This window comes from Eretmochelys imbricata, chromosome 20 (assembly GCF_965152235.1).
Source record: "Eretmochelys imbricata isolate rEreImb1 chromosome 20, rEreImb1.hap1, whole genome shotgun sequence".
NCBI lineage: Eukaryota > Metazoa > Chordata > Testudines > Cheloniidae > Eretmochelys > Eretmochelys imbricata.
In genome coordinates, this window is record NC_135591.1 from 12,683,561 (window position 1) to 12,691,370 (window position 7,810).

The window sequence follows — 7,810 nt, forward strand, 5'->3', positions numbered from 1 at the left end:
CAAGCCAAGACGACAAACCCCAGCCTGAAAACAAGGTTTGCAACCAATCGTTCTCTGGGGCAGTATAGGCAACCTGTGCTCCGGCTCGGGCATGGGCCTCAGCCTGTACCACCTTTTCATAGATCTCATAACTGCTATCATTTACATATACACAACATCGGGGCCCGATGAGGGCACAAACCCCTCCTTGGGATGCCAAGAGATAGTCCAAAGCCAGCCTGTTTTGGAGGGAAAAGGTCCTGAGCTGCTGTACCTCTTTATTTAATGTTTTTACTGCTGACCCTAAATCACTAACCGAGTCCTCTAACTCTAAGGCCACTTTCTCAAGTACCATCTGCAGCCTTATAGTATAGCGGCCTATGCATGCCAGGGCTGGCCCGGTCAACAGTGGCGCTATTCCCAGTACAGAGCACCCTACCAGCTTCTCGGTTGTGAGGGGATTCTTCATATTGCCCTCTAATGCCGAAGTCAGTCACCGCAGGGTCTTTTCTCGTGACTCAACAGAGGTGTCTCGGGCATTTCTAATCTTTCCTTTGGGCAGTGTGGCAGTTATGGAAAGATGAGGAACTCCATGAGCTATATAACAGCTACCTGTCCAGTTGGCTGGCAGCACCTTGTAAGCCTTTCGGCCACATACAAAATAGTGACCCTGTAGGGCCCAGTAAGGACTATTTCTTAAGGGGATTCCTGGGATATTTAAGGCTGCTTTTCCAAACAGTTCATATGCCCCTAGGGGGGCATCCCATCCTCCTGATTGAGTACAAGTGGGGGCATTTCTAATTGTGCCATTCAAATTACACTCACCATAGGGACCACTACAAACCCACCATTGGCTTGCTACATTGGAGATATTAACTGGACGGCAAGTTACATTTCCAAACCCCTTTTTTGTGGTAAGATTATTTGTAAGTGTTTCCCTAAAAGGGGAGGAACCATTACACCCACACTGTTGGCCTCCCCTGTTGGTCTTTATCCAATACCCATCAGCCCACTGTGTAATAACACAGGAGCTCTTTCCCACAGGATGCCCATAGGGATCAGATTGGTTTCGGATAAAACATAACACTCCCTCAGCGAGTACTGCAACTGAATACTCCTGGTCCTGATAGGTGGCTTGCTGTAAAGAGGTCTTGTTCCAGAACGGCGAGTCCGTTCTTTCCTGCTCTTTGGTGGTGGCTAATTCTGCTAGGGTCAGGGGCAGCATGTCAAGGGGCATTCCCGTTTTGGGGGATAGTGGAGTTGGAGCACACACCCAGCAATCAGTCTGGTTTGTTAAATTAGCAACATGGTGCGCAAGCAAAACAAAGGAGTTATGCTCCCGATATGCACAGTTTGGAAATACCAATACAGAGAATAACAATGTTACCCAATTAATTATGACCAGAGTCTTCCCAACCCAGGGTCTCCAGTACCTGGGTGGGCCCATTTTAGCATTAAGGTGCCCGCTATTTGTGTCTTTTAAACAGTAGCTTTAGCCCGAGATCGTCACTAGATGAGGAGTCAGCAGGTTGGACGGTCCACTGTTCTGCTGACGAGGGGGCAGGTACTGCCTTCAGATGAGAGTGATGGATCCAGTTCTTGTGTCCCTCGATCTTTGCCACTGTATGGGAGATCAGCAGGACGGTATAGGGTCCTTTCCACCTTTTCTGGAGAGGCTCGTCTTTCCAGGTGCGAACAAGCACAGAGTCACCGGGCTGTAAGGAGTGGACGGGAGAGTCCAAGGGGAGAGGCTGGGAATCCTTGGTATACCTGTGAAGAGACAAGAGAACAGCAGACAGGGAACACATATACTGTGACAAAAAACCATTACCCAACTCCCATTCCCCTGACAGAACCGGGGTGCCATTCATAGGCCATGCCCTTCCAAACATAATTTCAAAGGGACTGAGCCCTAATCTACCCTTTGGGAGAACGCGGATACGGAGTAGGACGAGGGGCAAAGCATCAGGCCATCGCAGTGAGGCTTCTTGGCACACTTTTGAGAGATGCCGTTTAAGGGTCTGATTGGTACGCTCCACTACACCACTGGCTTGCGGTCTCCAGGGCGTATGGAGTTTCCAGGGGATCTGTAAGGCATGTGAGATGCTTTGAATGATTTTTGACGTGAAGTGTGTCCCATTGTCAGATTCCATCCACAGGGGGAGTCCAAAGCGAGGAATGATCTCCTTAACAAACTTGAGGGCCACTGTCCTGGCAGTGCAGTTACGGCATGGGAAGGCTTCTGGCCATCCGCTGAACCGATCCACTATGACAAGGAGATATTTGAACCCTTGGGTCCGAGAAAACTCAGTAAAGTCTATTTGCCACACTTGTCCGGGGCCCAGAGTGGGTTCTAGGGCAGCTGGTGGCACAGGATGTCCCGGTCGGGGGTTATTCTTTTGGCAGACTAAGCAGTCCGCTTGTACCTGGGCAGCCAGGGGTCGGAGTCCGGAAGTGATAAAATATTTTCCCATTAGTTGGATAAGTGCTTCCCTGCCAGCATGAGTGGTTTGATGTAATTTCTGCAGCACTGGCCGGATTAGGCCCTTTGGTAAGAGGACCTTCCCTTCTGGGGAATGGAGCCATCCCTCCTTTTCCCGGAGATCGAGTTTGTCAGTTAGCTGTCTCTCCTCCCCAGAGTACTGAGGGGTTGGAAGTTCCCCTACTGATGGGATAAGGGCATGCATATGGGCATTCTCAGTCTGAGGGGATGGCAGGGTGGCAGCATGCTTAGCCTCTCTATCTGCCCGGGCGTTACCTCTGGCCACATCTTGATCCTCCCTTTGATGGGCTTTACAGTGTACCACCGCCACTTCTGAGGGGAGTTGTACAGCTTCTAGGAGCTGGAGGATTTGGGGCCCGTACTTGACTGGGGAGCCTTGGGCTGTCAGCATTCCCCTTTGCTTCCATAGGCCAGCATGAGCATGCGGCACACCAAAAGCATACTTTGAATCAGTAAAAATGTTGACCCGCTTTCCTTTTGACAGTTCAAGTGCACGGGTCAGGGCTATTAGTTCGGCAAGCTGGGCAGAGGTCCCAGCAGGCAAACCTTCAGCTTCCACAGTGTCATGGAGGGTCACAACAGCATAACCCGCCTTCCTTTGCCCATCTATTACAGTACTGCTACCATCAGTGTACCACTCATAATCTGCATTTGGGAGGGGTACATCCTTTAAATCCGGACGGCTGGAGTACTGGACATCTATGATCTCTAAACAGTCATGTTTCTGTTCCTCTGTTTCTGGCAAGAGGGTGGCTGGGTTAAGGGAGGGGCAAGGCTGTAAGGTGACTTCAGAGTTCTCTAACAGCTTAGCCTGGTACCGAGCAATCCAAGCCTGGGTGAGCCAAAGCCCTCCCTTTGCATCCAATAAGGCTCGGACCATATGGGGAGTATAGATTTGCATAACCCCTCCCAATGTTAGCTTCTTGGCTTCCTCAAGCAATAGGGCAGTAGCTGCGACCGCCCGTAAACATGCCGGCCAACCCTTTGCAACCTGATCCAATTGCTTAGAAAAATAAGCCACAGGACGCTTCCATGCTCCTAACAGCTGTGTAAGCACTCCTAGGGCCACCCCCCTTCGTTCATGTACATACAACTGAAACGGCTTAGAGAGATCTGGCAGGCCCAGAGCCGGGGCTTCCATCAATTTTCTTTTCAGGATTTTAAATGCCCTGTCAGCCTCTGGGGTCCAATAGAAGGGGTCATGATCTGCTCCTTTTACACAGTCGTACAGGGGTTTAGCCCACAGTCCAAACTCTGGGATCCATATCCTGCAAAAGCCTGCCATACCCAGAAATGCCCTGAGCCGCTTACGGTTACTTGGGGTAGGAACTTGACAGATAGCTTCCTTTCTTTCGCTTGAAAGCTGACGCTCCCCTTGCCGTATGTGAAACCCGAGGTACCGTACCTCTGGGAGGGCAATTTGAGCCTTACTCCGTGCTACCCGATATCCCTGGAGTCCAATAAAATTCAGGAGGCTCACAGTGGCTTTAAGGCAGGGTTTTTGGCCCACAGTGGCAATTAACAAATCATCTACATACTGCAGAAGGAGAGCCTCCTCATCATCCCACTCCTGTAGGTCCCTGGCCAGAGCCTGGCCAAAAAGGGTGGGAGAGTTTTTAAATCCCTGGGCCAACACTGTCCAGCAAAGTTGCTTTTTAACCCTTTTTCGGTCCTCCCACTCGAAGGAGAAGATCTCCTGGGATGGGGTGGCAACTGGGATGGTAAAGAAAGCATCTTTCAGATCAAGGACTGAAAAATGGGTATACTGTCCCCCTATAGAAGCCAATAAGGTGTACGGGTTAGGGACAAGAGGGTGCAGAGTCTTAACCCGTTCATTGACTGCCCTTAGGTCCTGTACCAGCCGATACGTGCCATCAGGCTTCTGCACGGGTAGAATGGGAGTGTTCCAGGCTGACTGACATTCCCGGAGAATACCATACATTAGGAATCGATCTATAGTTTCCTGTAAACCTTCTCTGGCTTCCCTCTTGATTGGATACTGTTTTACTTGCACTGGGCCTTTCCCTGGTATGAGCTGAATAGTAATAGGGGTCTGGTGGGTGGCCTTTCCTGGAATCCCTGATGCCCACACGAGGGGGTACACCTGGTCTTCCCACGGGCTCCATTCTGGGGCTTGCATGGCTGAGGGCTCAACTGCAAGGGTCATGATCCAGGCATTCTCAGGGGGTAAGGTAAGGGTTATTTCGTCCTCAGTAAAATGCAGGGTGGCACCGAGGCGACAAAGTAGATCCCGTCCCAGCAGAGGTGTTGGACACTCAGGGAGGTATACCAGCTTGTGGGATATAGTCCTATCTCCCAAAGCACATTCCGCTGGGGCATACACTGGGCACTTGGTGTCCCTGCCTGTGGCTCCCACCACAGTAAGGGAATCTGCTACTGGCAACTGAAGAGGCTGATTTACGGCAGTTCGGGCCGCTCCAGAGTCCACTAAAAAATCTATTTCTGAGCTTCCCACCCGCATCTTTACTCGGGGTTCCGGGGGTAGGGTGGTCCGTCTCCCCTGACACCCCTATTCCTGCTCCACCATCACCATCATAGGGGCACCTCCCTTTTCTTTCCTCTTTGGGCACTCATTTTTCCAGTGTCCCTCCTGTTGACACAGGGCACACTGGTTGCGACCCAGTCGTCTCTCCTGCAGGCCCGGACAGTCGCGTCGACGGCCCCTTCCTCCCCGGCCACTTCTCTTAGTGCCGGCCTGTACCGCTGTTACCATCAATCTCACTTGCTTTCTCTCCTTCTCTGTCTCTCTCAGACTATAAGCTCGGTTTGCAGTTTCTAAAATTTGTGCCATGGTCATACCCATTAAATCCTCCTTTTTTTGTAACTTTCTCTTAATATCAGGGGCTGCTCTGCTCGTAAAAATTCCCTTAATAATTGACTCAGTTGCCTGATCATCGGGGTCTGCATTAGTGTTCTGTCGAATGGTGTCCCGAATACGCTGCAGAAAGGCCCCTGGGCTTTCTTTTAAATCCTGCATTACTTCATATGGCTTTGCCCAATTATTATGTCGGACAGCCGAGTGACGGAGTCCATGTAAAAGCAACTCCTTATAGGAGGTAAGGCGGGTCATATCCCCATGATCATTTGGATCCCACCTGGGGTCTGCTCAGGGGACTTGTGCATCCGGGTCAGGGACATTAATACGATCCCGGTCGTACCGTCTCTGCGCCTCCTCCCTTGCCTTGGACACAACCTGTTGTCTTTCAACCTCAGACAATAGGGTTCGCAGGAGGACATTACAATCATCCCAGTCCGGCTTGTGACTACTGAGGCACCCCTCAAAGACTGATATAAACCTGCTTGGGTTGGTGGAAAACTCTCCTGCCTGTGCTTTGAAAGCAGCCAAATCCACAGGATTAAAGGGCACATGAGTATAAACCTGCATAGTTGTGGCAGGACGCCTGTCTGATCCAGACCGGGCGACTTTAGTTTCGGTGATTAAGGGGTATAGGCCAACCATTGGGGACTTACAAGGTGTGGGTGTAGGGGCCGAAGGGGACACCGGCTCTGCCATTACAGTGGGGGTGGGGGTCTGGGGACTAACATTAGCTGCTACCGAACCAGTCGGAGTCAGATTACAGCGCTGTAAAATATCTGGTCGAGTACATAAAGTCAAAAACAAATGCGCATACATATGTTCATTCCATTTCCTTGTTCTCTGACAGAACAGGAGTAACTGAAGGATCGTGTTGTAATTAATTGACCCTCCTGGTGGCCACCACTCCTGGTCCTCTAGTTGATATTGAGGCCAGTCAACTGTACAGAATCGTTTTAATTGGCTCTTAGTCATCGGATCCGCACCAAATACCTTCCAGTTTGCTAGAATGCACTCTAGGGGCGTACACCGTGCCCTAACCTCTGAGCTCTGTCCCTGTCCCATACCTACAGGGTAACTCTGGGCGTCCCCAGGTTCCAACAGAGCATATAATCCGGATTTCAAAAGGTTCCTACCTTATCCAAGGGACCGGTTCTTCACCGTGGCCTGCAGCTGCTCCTCCCCCACGTCTAAGGGACCGGTTCTTCACCGCCGTCCACAACTGCTTCTCCACTATGTGAGTGCGTTGCACCGTTGTGCCCTCCGGGGTCGATCAAATCGCGTCTCCTCCGAGGCCCCCGATGAACTCACCGGTGCGCGCTGGGCGTCGGTTCTCGCCGCAATCCTCAAACTCCAGGAGGGGTCCGGGCAAGGCTAAATTGCAGCCTCGTCGCCCACCCAGGGACGCCAAAAGCTGTTGCCGGCACCCAGTGCCGAGAGGCTGAACAACAGCTTGAGTGGTTCGTTACCCGGTGTGCTGCACCCAATAATCACAACGGGGTGGAGAAGCAAAAAAAGTTTATTTGAAGCTTCAAAAAGGTACAGGGAGATTTGAATCTCAAATCCTGTACCACAAAGCAGGAAGTTACATAGGCTTTTATACATCCTTTTTCCCAGCATACTTATCCAATAGTAAGCTGCTCCAAGTATCCATATAGCCAGCCAATCCAGTTCCCAGCTAGTTCCCTGATTCTCTGTATCATTTGTTAAACTATACATAAAGCTGCTTTATTCAGCATTGTTCTTCCATATCTCCCCTGTTTGGCCTTGCTTAGTTTCAGGCAGTCTGACTCTGCAACATACTGTTGCAGATTCTCAGCATAACTGCTGTGTGTGCCTCCAGGCGGGGGGGCCAAGGACACTTGGGCCTAGCACGCAGAGCTGCTGCGAGTGCCTCCAGGCAGGAGGGGGGCCAAGGACACCGGGGCCTAGCGCGAGGGGGCTTCATCGACACTCATGGTCTTCCATCCCCTCGAGTTACCTAGTGGCCATGCCCCAGTGTTCCCAACAATGTCACAGAATGAATCAATTGCATAGCCTGGACTAGAACCCACGAATCCAACCCGCCAGCTCTCTGCTCTAACCATTAGACCCCACTCCGCTCGCAGTCAGGTTAGACCCCAGGAGTCCTGATTCCTAGACACAAACACACACACACACACACACAGACACACACACACGTTTCTCTAACCCAGTGGTTCTCAACCAGGGTTACGGGTGGCCCTGGGGATACGCAGAGGTCTTCCAGGGGGTACACCAACAGGCTACACAAAAAGCTTTAGCGAAATCAGGACAAACTAAAATGTCATACAGACAATGACTTGTTTATACTGCTCTGTATACTGTTGGATGTGTTTTGTTATAGGATTATAGTCTGTTAAAATATGTGTATATTAAATTCAATATGGGGTTTGTAAAGACAGAGCAGCAATCCAAGATGGCGTCTGAACGGCCATCTTGTGACCGCCATCTTGTTGTTTACGGTGATCATG